General features: G+C 45.2%; 1 long non-coding RNA gene across 1 annotated transcript in view; it reads right to left on the reverse strand.

Moving 5' to 3' along the window:
* Window positions 1-12,526: 12,526 nt before the first annotated feature.
* The window catches only part of LOC114868623 (uncharacterized), a 109,711-nt gene continuing 105,623 nt past the window's right edge, over window positions 12,527-16,614 (reverse strand). The window contains exon 5 of the long non-coding RNA XR_008696577.1: window positions 12,527-12,645. This is a non-coding gene — a long non-coding RNA (uncharacterized LOC114868623). The remainder of the gene's footprint in view (window positions 12,646-16,614) is intronic.

Here is a 16,614-nt window from a genome sequence, read left to right on the forward strand (position 1 = left end):
GGTGCGCATTAAGGTGTGGAGGCAGATGGAAGGGAACAGAGGAAGCGGCAGAGTTACAGTAGGTGCCACTGCAACATCCTTTCCCTCTAACGTTACATGAAGTCACTTCTGTCTTGTTGCTTCAAGTTTGTCCCTCCTCACACATCCTCCTTGTTTTGACCTCGGGGTTTATTCATATTCATATTTGTTTCGTTGCTTGCCCTCCCTCTGCCTCAGGCGTAATACTCAATCTGATCATTTCTCTCTCTCTTTTGTTGGAGCCATTTTCCACCTTCTCCTCCCTTTTGTGTGAAACCCACTCTAGCTACTGTACAGCAGCACTGAGCTTTAAACCGAGGCAATGTGGCCCAATTAGAGCCTCTTCCTGACATCAGTCTAACATATGGCTATTGACCAGCAGGGTCACATTCATTCCTTATTGTGTTGCTAAATGTCTCATTTATATCTCACCTCTAAACGCAGAACAGTTAGCCAGATTGTATTCGCTCGCTAATCACCACCTCTGGGTATCATAGGTCTGGTGTCAAAAGTCATAGACAACACACAGAATGATGTCATTGTTTCTTTTTAACACATATATGCAGTAAAATGACGCTGACGTTTGGATGCATTTCATATTTATGACACTGCGCCAGCAGCAATGGTAGAATATAGAAATATTGCATTTTCATAATTACCAGTTTGCAGCCACTAGAAAAGTTACAAGTAATGATTTTTAGTTGAAAGAATAATTGTGTCCTTCAAACTTTGCTTCAGGCAATTTAGTTGTTCATTTGTGGGGGATTCGCTCGCAAGCAGGTCCGGTTTGATGGACACAATTAAGCCGCTCCCAAAACAGCCGAAACCTCCACAACGTTGCAGGACGAGCTCAGTTGTTACTTGCAGGGGGGTCAGCGCCTCTGTCAGATAACTACTGTAATAAAAGGAAATACTGGGCTGTGACTCTCTGCAGAGACTTGACATTTTGCAGCCAGTAGCTCCCATGTAAACCAAGCGACTATACCCTCTGATTTAGCCCGTGTGACATGGAGAGTGTGTGGGTTATGTCGAACACACTGCGGAGTGACATTGAAACAGGTTGCTTATCCCTTGATCACCACCAGCTTCATTTGTCTCAATTAGCTATGACAGCTTTTTGCTTTTCTCTCGTCCACTCCAATTAGCTGGTTTTGCAATGCTGCACATGTGTCCGTGTCACAGGCGGTGTGTGTGTTCAGGGTGTGTGTTAGCAGGTGAGTGTTAAGGGGGGGGGGGGGCAGCGGAGGACTTCCTTCATTCCTGATTAACAAGCGGCACAGCTACACACAAAGGAGAGCGCTCCCCCGGGTCCATGGACGTAAGCGGTAAGTAAACGTCCACGTGTCTCGAGGTTCGACTGCCTCTTCATGCATTAGTGGGACTGTTTGGTGTAATTATGTGCTTAACACCATCTTCCATGTCACCAACAGGCCGCGTCCAACTTAAACACAGCATATGCTCTCGCACCAACAACATCATCTTACTTTCACACCTCCTGAAATATGATTTCTCCACTGGGTAAGATGTTCTTTCAAGGGTGTTACTCTAATGCGTGACTCACTTTTGTTGCTGTAAACACCAAAAAAGACACATTCTGACTTATCACGGGTTTGTTTCACACATTCCTCAAAAGTGCCTATAAAATAAAAAAAAGTGGACTCAGATTGGGACTCTGAAATATGATGATGATTCATGTGGGTCACATTTTCAAACAGCTGCTGACCTTTACTTTGAATGTTCACTAAGGGACGGAGAGAAAACAATCGCAACACTCCATTTTGTGACCTATAAATCACTCTCAGCGCAAGATTCATACCCTGTCTGTGTTGCTTCAAATGTGTCAGCATCAACACAGTTTAAAGTCAAGCTCTGTGATTTCCAAAAGTCTGATTATTTTGTTTACATTTTTGTCAAATGTGAAATGAACGAAAGGTTAAAGATGAAACAGTGTTTCTAGTTTGGAGACTTAAAAACCTGATGCTGACGTGACCCTCCCCTCTTATGGTAGTGGATAGACAGAGATCAAAGCAGCGAGGCCAGACGTACCCTGGGGAACTGAAGGGGAGGGACTTTAGACTAAGCAACGCGTCACCAGAATGCTCTTAAGCTTTACATGCACACAGTCTTTTTTTTTCCGGTGTACTGTATCACCCAGATTTACTGTGGAGAACAGCTACAGCTACAGTATAGAGGTGCAGTGTGTATGTCAGAGCATCTCTCATTCATAGACTTAGATCAGCTCTCATTTTGACATAGTATCTCTCTCTCTCTCTCTCTCTCTCTCTCTCTCTCTCGCAATCTGTCTTTCAGCTTTATTTCTGTCTCTCTTCTTCCATCCGTCTCTTTTCCTCCTCTCACTAGTCGTGGGGGGGCAGTGTTCCCTTTTGTTATGTTGGCCCTCCTCCTTGATTCGCTCCCTAGATGTTACCATGGAAACTATAAGACACTACATCACCTCAAGTAGAAGTTTCTCAAAGTGTGTGTGTGTGTGTGTGTGTGTGTGTGTGTGTGTGTGTGTGTGTGTGTGTGTGTGTGTGTGTGTGTGTGTGTGTGTGTGTGTGTGTGTGTGAGAGAGAGAGAGCATGTGTGAGTGTGTGTGTGGGTGCAGCTCTATGTCAAAACGCTGATGTTGAATTTTGATATTACTGGCACAAAATTACGTAAATAGTGGGATGCCCCCCCTCCTTCTCCTGTAAACGGCACTCTCTCTCTCTCTCTCTCTCTCTCTCTCTCTCTCTCTCTCTCTCTCTCTCTCTCTCTCTCACTCTCTCTCACACACACACACAAGTTGTTAGAGCCGGTTATTAGAGCCGAGACGCTGAGTAAAAGTGGAAGCTGCGAACTAGAGATCACGAAAAGTAAGGGGGCTAGTGGTGACAAAGAAGCAAACAGGACTATCCTAGATCTGAAGAAACGGTCGCCATGGTAACACACACAATACAGCAGAGATGGTTTTAGGTTGGCTTTCCTGTCATTATCCCATGTCAGAGCAGCTGGCTACCTGCGTGAGGAGTTACGCACTCTCATTATCCTGCAGTTACAGATGTGCACATGACCCTTAGACACACACATCCAGAGGCGCAGCTTGTACACATCCCCTAAAATGGAAATGTTGCCAGGAACTGTCAGCATGATGAAGTAAAGAAGAGTGGGAAAAGGAAAATAAAGAAGAAGGAGCTAGATCACAGAGCACAACTTCTTCTCTCCCTTTGTTGACGGAGCAAATTCAGGCTCACAGATATAAAAATAAAGAAGCACAAACAGCTTTAACATCATTTAACAGATTCCTAGTGTTTTGCTTTGGCAGATTAAGACTCATCTGAACTGTGGTCTCAGGTCTTTTAGATGTTTTTTACCTCGAGTTCCCTTTGCTTTTACGTGCACCACATACAAGTGCAGATAAGCACAGAGGTCTTTGTAGTTTCCTGCGACGCTGTGGCGCCGTCTTAGACCCGTGGATCTTCTCTGTAATTGTGGCTTGTGGCAACAATGCACAACATTTCTCCACTCACACACGCAGGGCAAACACTATTTGCTGCCTCAATAATAACTGCTAAACGGTTCTGGTGTGTCATCAAGTTCAGGCTGGTTAATTATTGTATAATTAAAAGGAAAAGAAGCCAAAATATTTTGGAACATATACCGTGAGTGCGCTCAGCTGTAATCCGCTCCTCACCAAAGGGCAGGGCCAGTGAAAATGCACAGCACTAATGAAAAACACCCTGGACATCATCAAAATATGATTTATTAAATAGAAGGCATTTGCGATAAACAAAATGGACCTGACTGTATAATCTGCATATTATCACACTCTACAGTACGTACTGTAACCGTGACAGGTCCCAGTTCAGACACCACTTATTTGTCCGTCCAATGGAGCACTGGACTGAATGCAGACCCTGGATCAGCTGTTATGACTCACGCCGTGCTCCGCTCTCCCTCCGCACCGTGCTGGGTCAATGAGACGGCGTAGGCGATGATGATCACTCACACACCTCTTTGGCCAAAGCCAGCGTGCCTCTGCTCATCGGCTGATCTATCGCCCTGTCTAACAAAGATTAGTCAAAGCCGGGGACGCGCGCGGAAGCGGCCCGTGTGACGTCGCTCTCGGGGAGCTGCAGTTGGAGAGCTTGCTTTGAAGCCCGCGGCCGAGCCCGTCGCTCGCTGTCCTCTTGACAGTTGTTTAAAGCCAGGAAATCTGGCTGTTGTGGTGGAGCCAGAGCGGAGCTGAGGGGCGGAAGGAGTGAGCAGCTGCCTCTGTTGTAGAGGCCGGTTGCGTCAGCGCTGTACGTCGAGGCAGATTGATCTTCAAATCATATCTTCTTGATGGGAACCTTTTGTAAAAGCAATTCTGCGACATCCTTGGGTCCTCGGTGCTTGTCAGACGTCAACGTGTACGGGAAAAAGATGAAGAAAAGGCGCGGTGCTTTCATGGAACAGCAAACGCGAGGCGAGGATGCGGCGCATGTTAAGGCACAAGGACAGATTCGTGATCAGGGAATTTGTGGCCACAAATTCACTGTCCACTCACCTCAGGCAGGTTCGCTGTTTTGCTGAAATGTTATCTTTAAGATTTGCTTTGCTTGTTCACTGTCTGAACGCTGAACAGCTTGTTTGAAGCACTCCTGTCAGCTCTAGTTAGATTTAATAGCTTTATATACTTGAAATGAACCAAGGCCAGAGGTCCACATTCAGAACTCCTGTTGAAGGTCCAGTGCGGAATGATTAAGATGACTTACATGTACTGCATCAACAGTAATAGTACTGGTTTATTAGAAGTCTCTTTCAAACATGTAGACCTATTTTCTAATGTAAGACATCTAACTACTAGCTTTCAGCTACAGTAGCCCATAAAAGCACTGCTTAATTAGCAAGACATGAAAATTCCCAACTTCATTACAGCCAAAAACCAAGAAATCAAATGTGTTGCAGCCCCACGGAGGCAGACCCGTAGCCCGGTCCCAAACCCTTCTGGTGTTCAGTGACAGCCTGCGAGGGATTTCACATTTTCATTTGACTACATTTGACTAATATACAGTAAGTGTGGCAGTGGTGTCTCACAGCAAGAGCATCTGATACGCAGTGAAGTGATTCCAATTAGCGTCGGCTAACGTAAAGGCACGGTCACATGGGAGGAGCAGACAGACTCCCTCTGCCTCCCATGATGTCATTCCTGTTGGGGACACTTCAGATGTTAAGTAAAACCGACTATATGCACAGCGATGATGTTTACGGCCCATGAGACTGATGTGCAGGTTTTTGCCAATATACTGTAGAAGAAAGAAAATTCTGCATTCCTAGGTTTCACGAAATAAATTATACTCCATATGAAATTCTCAAAAGAGTCACGTTTAATATTTTAAACTAATATTTTCAAACAGCCCCTCACAGTGAATATTTGTCCACAGGACAAATTTATCCCACTAGAAGCCATAAAGAAGAAAACCAAGTTTTTGCTAATACAGTAGGTTTCAGTTGCTTTGGTGCAATGAAAAGCGGCTAAATCAGGCTGCACAGGTGGTGTAGTTTCTCCAGGATGTCGCATCCATATGAGCCAATGCAACAAAGCTGCAACTGTAAAAGAGGAAAATGAAACATTGAAAAGATGGAGATGCTGCAACTGTCTCTTCCTACCTGTTCTAGCTGACTGGCACCAATTGAACACAGCTCCCTAGAAATGCCCTCTCATCCAAAGGACTCCATTGCAGTTTAACCCCTTCATGCACAGTCATTGACTATTACTCAAAGCACGGCACCCATGCACTGAAAGATAATATCTATTGGGAGGATTTCTACCTCTCTCTAATTCTGCTGTGACTGTGGAAGAGCCAGGGCTTCATTTTGTTCCTAGCTTTTGACACGCGGCCTGATCCACAACCAAATGACGATGTCGCTGTGACATAACTAATTGGTGTGTTTGCACACATTAACTTTTTTTTTTTACTGTCTAAACTCGATACAACTTTTTGCATTAATGCTGACTCGCTTAAATGAAGCAATTAGAACATAATTTGCGAGTTGTGCTTATGATCTTAGTTCCATTTTAATGAAGTCGTAACCTCTTCAGGGACAGCCTGAAACAGAGGAAATTAAAAAAAAGGAAATGAGCTAACATATGCTCTTTTTTACCGCGGCTCACTTTTTTTTCTTATAACAAAGGAAATGATTAATGCATCAGATGGATAACTGTGGACTTACACATCTGTTTTCCTGAATTTGTTTATTTCTGCGCAGATATGTTTATGTACATATTTATCTTTATGCGCTGTTTCCATTACTCACACAGTTAGCTTCTTGTCTATATAAACTTTAGCTTTTATAAAAGGCAAACTTTTCCACTTGGCCCTCTCCATGTGCACTGGAACCTAACTTGCAGAAAAGAGAAGCGATCTTTGCAAGTGTTTTGGAGAGTTGAGCCGGGAACATTGTGTCTAATTTGAAGAAAATGTGTATGTGTGTATTTGTGTGTGTTTGCATTCGTGTCTTCATCTGTTTGTGGCTGAGAGCTTGAAGACATACCCTGCTGCTGGTAAATTACCCAAAGCAATGTGGTGTGGGGGAGGCGGTGGGGGAGAGGTGAAGTAGGAGATACAGAGAGGAGGGGAGGAAGGCAAAGACAGAAGAGTGATCATTTGGAACCCCATGTCTTATCAAACATTGTTAGTGCACCCTACTGCCTCTCATTTACAATATATTTTTTTCTCTCTTTCTCTCAAACACAACCACACTGCAGGAAAAAAAAACACATTAGGTGAGATAGGTGCATAGAAGTATACAATTTATTATAAACACGAACACACAGGTACTGTAAGAATGGAGCAACACAAGCATCCACTGCTGCTGTTATACTTTTAAACATGCTATGAAATATTTAATTCAATAATAATTTTTTATTCATACAGTTCAATAATACGACAGAAACCGACACAGACTCACTCACAGGGTCAGACACACACTACAGTACACACACTCCTGCCTTAATACACAAAGGCATAGGGGAAAAATGTGGCTATTAATCTGACAAGGAAGTACCATGGGGCTTTCCCAGAATGCACTGCCCTATCTCACATACTGTTCCCCTGTGATTTTCCATTATGTTACAAATAAGTCAGCTCTAGCAAGTGTGTACATGCTTTAGGAGTGTTTGTGGTGTTCATGTGTTACAGTGGCGCCATACGTTGTGTTTGACAGCCTGCGCCTCCTCCACAGGAAGGATCGGATGCCGGTTTGTATGATGGGGCGCAATAGTCTTATTGAGTACATTGCAAATACTTCAGGATAGAACTGAATTTATAGTCAAAGACACATTGTGGAGGCAAAGATAAGGCGAGGTAGACGAAAAATGCAGCCGCCATGATCACGTACTGTAAGAGTGAGGCAAAAGCAAGAGAGTAGAATGGATGAATCATGCTAATCTTCGTCCTGAATTCGTTCTCGGACACCAAGACACAAGTGTCTTCACAGACCATCTGTAATGACACAACCGCACTCACAAACACCACGGTATGCAGACAAACAGTATATACACTGGCTCATGCAGCTCCCACACCAAAGCACGCAGACGGTTAGTCACACAACTATGTGACACACAAGCCTTTAAAAAACACTTGAACTGAAATGAAAAACTCTGTAGAGGGCACAGATTGAAGCAACTCACACCATCACAAGATTAATATTAACGTCCCATTGTTATCATAGCGTGCTTTTGATGTCTATGCATAGTGCGGATGAGGCCTTGAGGAAAATTTATGTGAAGGTGATTAAAGTCACAGTAACGAAAAGCTGTCGCTCGGTCACAGTGTTAACCATCCCATGTTTGGAAAGGGCCAAAGTTATGTAATGTAATAAAGCACAATGCAAATGAGCCAATTTATCTAGGAATAAAACCAGCACCATGAGTCATTACGAGCAAAAGCTGCTTGTTATGAAAAATAATTGCCATTCTAATGCGCAGCAGGTGGGAATAAATAAGCAGTAAGGAAATGAATGCAACGGATGATCAACGTAGTGTGAAGCATTGTTAATATAATTTATTAGTGAATCAGACAAGTTACTGTCAGAGTCATAAAATCTTGACAAACAGACATTACATTAGTTTTCCGCCGAGTCACTGAGATAAGCGTCAGGCGTTCATTTCCTGACGGAAGATGTCTTGACTAAATATATTAAAAATGGCACAATTACACAATAAAGTGGGAAACCTCCACGAACAGAGAGAAGAGCGGGCGTCTTTAAACGTCCGTGCAGAGGAAATGGAAAGAATTTGGCTGGAAGAAGAAAAAACACAGCTTAATCGACTGCTGATGTGCAGAATGACAGATCTGTTGAATGCCCATAAAACCTCTGCTGTAAATTGCCCCAAGTTTCTTGAAGTCGCTCAAATCTCTCCAATCACCTTTTTCCAGCTGCAATTTTCTTTTCCGCCTGCACTTCTTTTTATTCCTCCAACCACTTTCTTCCTCTGGTTTGCTGCTCTGTCCCCCAGTCTTTCTTCACCTCTTTTCTCCTCTCCTTATTACCAGTCCTAATGATAGCCAGTCTTCACAGAGAGCGGCAGTGATGGCAGTGAGCGCCCGCCGTTATATTTAGATCTAATTAAAGATCATTATAATCTTTCAGCACAATGGAGACCAGGCTGCGATAGAGTTGGAGGAAGGGCCATGGGAGAGAAAGGGGGGAGAAATAGATGGACTGGGGTAAGTGGGAAGATGGGGGGGCAGTGGGAGAACTTGAATGTGTCACCCACAACCTCAGACAACCCCCTCTCCTCTATTTTCTCCCATAACCACCCCCTCGAGTTCCCAATTATCAAACTGTGGTTACAACACATTAGAGTGATTGCGACCATCGTGCAGGCACAAGAGCAAAAAGGCAGGAGACGAGTGAGAATAAAGCACTGAATAATGAGCCGCGTGTGTGAATGTGCTCTTTTGTGTTATTAGCACGACGACGGGCGATTCTGTGCCTGGTATTATAGTGTAATTGAATTAACCCAAGTAAGGTAGTTCACTTAAACCATGTGCTGAATAAAGCAACATACTTTGACATATACCATGAAAAAAAAACAGCCAACAGCTAGAAATGCTCCTGACATTCATTTGAATCATCATTATTAAGTCATTTGATTTAGCATAGTATAGCTCTAAGCCAGTGTTGAGGTGTCAATGGCCAAACCTCTCTCTACTGTATCTGTTGTTGCACTGTGGTTGTCATGGAATTGCTTTAAAAGCCAGAGAAGTGGGTAGAAAATTCACTGGCCATGTCTCATATTACTCTTTCTTATCAGCGCTGGTTCTTGCCAGTAGCTTCATGGAGCTTATCGCAGCCATAGCCGACTCCCCTTACCTTCTAATCCCAAACCAAATGCATTATTACTTCATTTGAAACTTTAGGCCACACTGTGGATTCCCAAAATGTTCTTTTAATTGGAAATCAAGGAGCTTAATGCGTTTAGTAAACCTGTGGCCATCTTTAGCATCAGGCTGACTGAAGAACGGGTTGTTACCTTGTACTAAAGGAGAAGGAGAAATGCGTTGTTGATCCCCGTAGCACTGTCCGTGGTGCTGATAGTTCCAAATACTTTAACGCGCGCACACACACACGCACACACACACACACACACACACACATCCTCTAATGTCAAGAGTAGTGGAACAACCTCATTCTTCCATTTAATGCTTCACTGTCTTATGTGAACATGTAGAACCCTATAGAGAAATAATACTGCAGCTCCTTGCTTCTTATTTCTAATAAATTATACAAATGTGTGTCAGTCCTCGTCAGCTGAGTGTGTGTTTGTGTATGACCTCTTGCTGGTTGTAAACTCGTGCTCCGGCTGGATGCTTGGATAAGTTTAATTATGCAGAAACAAGTTCCCTATTTTGCAGCTGTGCAATAAATTTCCACTTTTTTAAGGTTAGTCATGGCTGTGAAGTCTTACTGTGGTGTGTGCAATGCACACTCCCCTCCCCGAGCTGTGTGGATGTGCGTGTGTGCTTTTGCTTGTGCTGTTATTATTACCCCGAGGCTGAATAAAACAAGGCCAAAGGAGTGAGAGGATAAGAAGAGGAGGTTACAACACAGAAATTTAGACGGCGCATATCAATACAACACTCGCCGCTGTGCTGCTGCTTTATCAGTCGGCATTTACAAACAGCCGCCAGTGTTTTCCGAGGCAAACTATCGGAAGCACCTGCTCACAGGGAGAGAGATATGGGTGCGACGTGGTTCGAGCAATTCATGAGGGAGATTGAGAGCGAGGCTCGAGGACCCAGTTCATACCTGCAGTACGAGATGCACAGACACGAAGACGCAGGAGCCCACTTCAGACCCGTCTCACCTCATGGATGTGCATCTTGGCCCCAGACGTTATTGTAGACCTCCCTGCTGATAGGTGTAACACCAGCCATAATGTGTGTGTGTTTGGCATGAACTCAGGCTGCATGAGGCACAAATAAGAGTGTCTAGAGGTGTGTACGCAGGAAAAAACTGTTTTGGTGGGACGGGCCTGAGCCGCCTGTAAAGCGAATAGCATTAGGCAGGAGGCCCGGGCGGTGTTGAGGTATATCAGAGCGGCTCCAGCTAAATTGGCAGGGGATGGGTCGTTTATAAGAACACTGTGAGGGGTGTGAGTGAAAAGCACCAGCCGGCTGACACATGCAGCTTGCAACTGTTTTTACAGGCAACGTGGGGCACGAGTAATAACGGCGCCCGCTGAATTGACAAAAAGCAGCAGCAACTATTAGTTGATGGACTCTCGGAGGAGTTGAACCACACGCGTGACACATTGACGAGGGTAGTTATCAGCTGCAGCGGCAACAGAGAGCGTGTCCTGATGACGGGACGGTGGGAGGGCGTGAGTACAGTCTGGTTCAGTTTCATCCTCCATGATGCACATGAAAACAATGAGTGCGTGCTGGATATGGAACTGCTGCAGCGTCTGGTCATCACATGCACTTTATAACCCCAATATCATCTTTTTGTGAGTGTAACATGACGAGTGAGATGTTGAGTGATGGGAGGTTAGATTAAATTACACAAGCTTGTACCCGGGAGTTCATCAGAGACGCTGACATTTCCTCATGTAGATGCTGGAAGATAAACCCTTGCCTTGTCAGTCTGGATCATTCACCCGATTCCATCTTTTACATGATGGACGGACTTTTACTTTTACACCGCGTCGGTAAAGCTGACGCTGACAGAGCATTTGCCAGCGAGTTGCATTAAGGCGTCGCTGAGGTGCACCGACACTCAGAAATCCCCTCTCTGCGCTTGCCTCACTCTTATTTACCGCTGTGCATATTGCAATTGTCATGAGAGGATGAAAGGAACCAAATTAGAAGCAAACATCACGTCCAAACGCACAATAGCCTCATATTTCCCCCGTTGACATTTAACTGGTGCCCATTCAATGAAGCCTTATACTTACAACAGCAACAATTCATGTTTCTCACTCACCGACGCTTCCCTGCATCTCATAAACACTTCAGCGCAGCTACAGGCTCCTCGCTTTGCTCATTCTGCTCCTCCCTTTCTCCCACCGGCTGAGGGGATGCTCTCACGCCTTTTGTTTCTCACGCAAACGTGCATTCACGACGCCCGTCTGCTCTTCTTATCGCCCTCAATCGAGCCCGTCTGTGTGCCTCTGCTGCTCCACACTCTCACTGTTAGACATTCACCCCCCCCCCTCAGATCCCTGATGCAGCAGACACAATGAAAAGGGTGAGCAGTATTTATCCGTATTCATTAGCGGCGCTGAAATGTGAGTTATAATGTATTTATTCACTACGGAGGCTGATGAATTACTGACAAAGGCAGTGAACCTTTGTGCAGAGCACATCTGTGCCTGCACATAAACAGGCAGGTAGTCAGATCAGCCTGCGGTGCCTTGAATGAACGAGGAAGAGGCTCAAAATCCTCAGCCTAATAGGCATTTACCATATAATTAAAAACATGAAGTTTGAGATGAGTCCAGTCTGTATGAGACAGTTGGACCCACTCCTCTTACTTAATGTTAAGTAATAAGATGTACAGTAGAAAGACAGCAGTTAAAAAAAGAGAGGCGGGGTCAAGGCGTCAGCAGCAACAGGACGAGGTGCAGGAACGAGAGAATGGTGGTGTCACTGCAATATGAATCGCATGTCAGATGTTTTCATGAACACGCCATTGAAGAGTAAATATATGACAGCACTAATGGACTATTGGAGGTCCCATCGCACGTGATGGATGGAATTAAAGTAATTGCCTCTGTGCGTTTAAATCAATTATTGAACAGTGCTGCACGCAGGCGTGATGCATTGCAAGAAGAGTCCTCGTACAGTGACGCTCCTCACTGTGTGTGTGTGTGTGTGTGTGTGTGTGTGTGTGTGTGTGTGTGTGTGTGTGTGTGTGTGTGTGTGTGTGTGTGTGTGTGTCACGGGCTCAGCTGCTCCACACCTTCCTGGAATCCGAGAGCCGATGACCTTTTCGTCTGAATTATGGTCCCTATCCGTCTCACGCCGCCGGCACCTGTGGGCGACGACGCTATGCTTCACGGGCGTCCTCTCGGGGGTACCGGCCGGGTGGGGGGGGTTATGGGGCTGTGTGTGTGCCCACGCCAGTCCGGGTGTGGGTGGACGTTTGGTGCACCTGTGCACATAAGGGAACGGCATCAATTTTCCTCATCCGGTTTGGTGAGTTTCATATTTTGAGTTATTGTGTCCTGAGGGCAGGACCCAGCTGACACAGTCATTTAAAACCCAAGCCTCTACGGACAGGGACCACTTACACTGAAAATAATGCTCACTCAAGTTCTTGGAGTTGCAGCCTTTGGACCTGTATTAAGTGTTGGGTGTTTGCCAGCACGGTGAAATGCAGGGTTGTCGCAAAAGTCTCCACAGCCTTTCCAAACAACAAGCAAAGCAAAGCCACCATGTTCACTTCCATCAATTAATTAACACACATACAGTACCCTGTATAACAATAAAAAAAAGAAAAAGATGGGGGAAAACATGGGACTCATAATTTATCTTTGGTAGACACAAAAGGGTCTGTATCTTGATTGACTGGTCGGCTCTCATTTCCCTGTCGGATCAAAACCCACTCCATTAACACAACTACACTGTCAGCCACGACTCGTCTATGGGTGTCAGTAAACGCACCATTTCAAGTCTCTGGCGGGTGAAAAGCAGCAGATGGTACCGTAGCCTGTGCTCCGCTCTCCATCTTTGTCCCTCGCTCCGTCTCGAGCCCCGTGGAGCCGGGTCGGGCGCTGTGAGCCGCTGGCCCTCTGAACCGCTGCGTGACCACAGCGTGGCTGCACTGAACCCGCTCACACGAGCCCTTTCTCCTCCCGTGCCCGTGTGTGTGTGTGAGTGTGTGTGTGTGTGTGTGTGTGTGTGTGTGTGTGTGACTCCTTTCACTCATCTGGAAGCAGCTTACTCCTTTGTGCTGCTTTGCTGACTGCGATCCCACCCGAACCCAAAGCCCTCTCCCTCTCCGTTAACCCCCAATCACAATCGTCCCGTCTTTCAATCATTCCTCTCCACTCGGCTTTGTAACTCCATCATTTCATTTTTTTTCCTCTTTTCTATTCATATATCTTTCGTTTCACTCTGGTCCATTTTTAAAGTTGTTGAGAAACATTGCTCCCCCTTCCCTCTCAGGTTCAGCCTTTTCTCCCCCTCCTGAAACCTGTTTATAGAAGGTTAATCTGCCTTTGACAAAAGGATGCCCCTCTGCTTCTTTTGGTGTCTTGGAGAAAGTCTTTGAAAAATGTGTGGAAAGGATTAAGGTAAGACCCGGAGCCAGGACTAGCTCTTTCTATCTCTCTCTGCTCCAGTGTTGAGCCTCAGACAAACTGACGCACGCACGCCAGCCCTTCTATCCTCTGTATTCTACTTAACAAAACTCACTCAGTCAAACTATGAGTCACGCAGGCAAACTTTCTGAACTTCCGCTGACATCAGTAGTTGACCCACTGATCTTAAGATCAGGCACACGGAGCAGAAGGGGCCCAGGTGAGACCAGTTAAGGGACTTATACTTGTGTCAGTGGAAAGACGTTGAAACAGCTGTAACGTCAGGCCAGTTTGTGGCCACACGTCCACTATTACTAACAGAAACCACCAGAAACACATGTACATTTGGACTTCTTTCAATGTTTTCTTTGTTTTCTCTGTAAAACAGAGAACCTATCAGCATCGTGTATCAGCCAAAGACTGGCATCAGCCACTGAACATGCATGAGGGTTCAGGGTTGACCATTAACTGAAACAAAGGCCCGTATTGTGATTCAGCTTGGCTTCGTCTCATACACGCACACACATCTGGCCACGGGCCTGTAGCTCTGACCTGTTGCTGACACACACACACACACACACACACACACACACACACACACACACACACACACACACACGGCCTCAGAGCCACAACCGCGACCAGCTGCTGTCTTTCAGCGTCCCTTAAAAACTCACTACAGTCGACGCCACATTGTCTCCTCCACTTTGTAAAATCACCTGCTCCCTCATGACCCAGTCACCAGGTCGTCAGTAATCAGTTTGGAAATCAGGTGAGTATTGTTTTCATGGCTGCTTCATGTCTAGGTAGTGTTTCCAAATCAAACTAATAAATCCCTGTATTCTAGATAATTTATCTCATCATTGTTTTCTGCTGGTCTCATATATTGTACTATAACCTCCATGTAACCTCTTTTGGGGTCCGGGTTTCTGTTGCCCTTTCGTTCTCTTACTCATTTCTTGTTTCTGTCCACTTCTATGATGCATTTCGCTTCCACCAACTAACAGAAACTGCATTTGTTAACTGAAGGTGCCAGGATGTAACTTAGTTTGACCCACAGCACCTGCTCTAGCAACACATCTAATTTAGACCCAACCAGCTAGTGAGTGCAGCTCTGGATCGCACGTCCCGTCCACCCTCAGTAAATCTGTCAGACCGACTGCTTTCCTCGTTGCTGCCTCCTCCCTCATGCAACGGACACTGTAGTCGGCCAGAAGCATTTTCAAATCACCGCTTGTACAAACTCGGGAGCAGCTCAGCTGATCGCACCCAAAAACACGAGCCTGACTTGTTTGCCACAGAAAATAAGGGCCAATTTTTTGAACAAACACTGAAATGATGGCTTTTTTTTTAAATTTCCGCCAACACAATCCGTGCAACACGCCGGCAAATCGCCTTTAACCTGGAACAAAACGGCGGAGCCATCAGAAAACCCAGAGCGGTGTGTGATGGTGGGATTCCAGCTGTGATCGGCTCCCCTTCAGTCCCCCGTGTGCAGGGATTCTCGGGGATAAGCGGGGCAGGAGCGGCACTGGGAGGTTTTGTTGTGGGCAGAGCTTTGGCGTTTTCCCTGCCACATCCCGGATAGACCTGGAATGTGGAAGATTCCGGATTTGTGTTTGGGCTGAACTAATTGAGTCCCCTAAAAACCTTGCTGCCCTGACTCCAGGACAGCGCTGGCACAGAAAGACACACGCAGACAAGCACACAACCAAACAAACACACAAACACACACGCTCCCTTTTGTCTTTTTCCGCGCCAAGCCTAATCCTGTCTTAGCAGCTGCAGAAAACAGAGAGAGGAGAGAGAGAGAGAGAGAATCTCCTCCCACCATTCAGTTCCAATTCACTTTTCAATTTCAAGGTGCTTTATTGGCAACACTCTGCCTGAGCGATGCCAAGGCAATTAACAAAAAAGAAAATAAAAGAAAAGACGCATGCTTTCAAAGCAAAAAGAAAGGATGAAAAAAGGAACAGCCGCAGCATTATAATATGCCAAACACTACAATCAGAACAACAATAATAAGCATTGAAATCATTTCAATTCTCCTTTCATTCCTCCGCGCTGCACACGCCGTCTCTGGGGGGTCAGTGCAGGCTTTTCCTTTTCTTTCCTAATTGTGATAGGCCATGGAAAGTGCTCCACCAAATTGTGTAAACACATGAGGAAGCAAAGAGGAGGCAGCAATGGAAGAGTGATCACAGCAAATGAGTTTCTCAGGAAATGATTGGGCCTCTTTGATTGCCCAAATGTAAGTCCGCTTATCCGACATGACACCTGACTACAGAGGCAGCGCAACGTGCCGAGGATGGAGAATGTAACATATTAAAAAGATAAATTTGGTGCTGGGTGCAAAGTAGGGAACGGAAAGTAGATAATTTGTAGTCACATTGCAAAATGAGCGTTTGATGTTGTTTGAATGGAGCACTGAAGTTAATTTTCAATTCTCTTTGAAATTGAGAATAATGATGAATTGCGAGCCGTGGTAACGATAGCGGACGGGTGAGTAGGTAGTGGTCAGAGTACAGCGTGGAGCACATCTGCGGTTGATTTAAAAAAAAAAAAAACAAAGCGCTTATTTGCATTTTTCCTTTTACTGGTTCTGCTTTACTTTCTAATATAAAGCTGCTGCTGGACTCACACAAAACAAATTACGATAGACTGGCACAGGCTATAGGAAGCATAAACACTGGGGATCCTTGCTTTTCATCATCAGGCCAAAAGCTAAAATTAAATATTAATATGTGTTAACCTAAGCTGTGCTCAGATATATTCACCAAAAACATTTCCATCGTGTAACACGTGTAACACTATGCAAT

The sequence above is a fragment of the Betta splendens genome, chromosome 13 (assembly GCF_900634795.4).
Source record: "Betta splendens chromosome 13, fBetSpl5.4, whole genome shotgun sequence".
In the NCBI taxonomy this organism is placed as follows: domain Eukaryota; kingdom Metazoa; phylum Chordata; class Actinopteri; order Anabantiformes; family Osphronemidae; genus Betta; species Betta splendens.